The following is a 334-nucleotide window of genomic DNA, read 5'->3' as shown; positions in this document are numbered from 1 at the left end:
AAAGGAGATTTTAAGCTGCACTGCGACTCCTTCAGGTAGTGAAGGGTGAAGTATAAATCCAATCTCCTCTTTTTTGCAGAGGGGAATTGAAAAGGGGGGACTTGCTTTTGGAGGAGGCAAAGGGGGGGGATCCGTGGATGCTAGAGAGGCTGCCCAGGGGCATCATTTGAATACTATACCAAGCACACACCCCTAATTGCTCCCTCCTATTGCGAGCAATGAGATGGGAACTCTGTTATTGGCTGGCAGCATTGCATGCCAAGCTTTTAGGGTCCCTGTTCTTGTTTCCAAGGCTGGGGAAGAGGCACCACCCCCACCGCTACCGAGCATTTTT

Source organism: Gekko japonicus, unplaced genomic scaffold (assembly GCF_001447785.1).
Source record: "Gekko japonicus isolate JY-2015 unplaced genomic scaffold, Gekko_japonicus_V1.1 scaffold1597, whole genome shotgun sequence".
Classification (NCBI taxonomy): Eukaryota; Metazoa; Chordata; class Lepidosauria; order Squamata; family Gekkonidae; genus Gekko; species Gekko japonicus.
The sequence above is the reverse complement of the archived record's forward strand: the minus strand, read 5'-3'. Positions refer to the sequence as shown.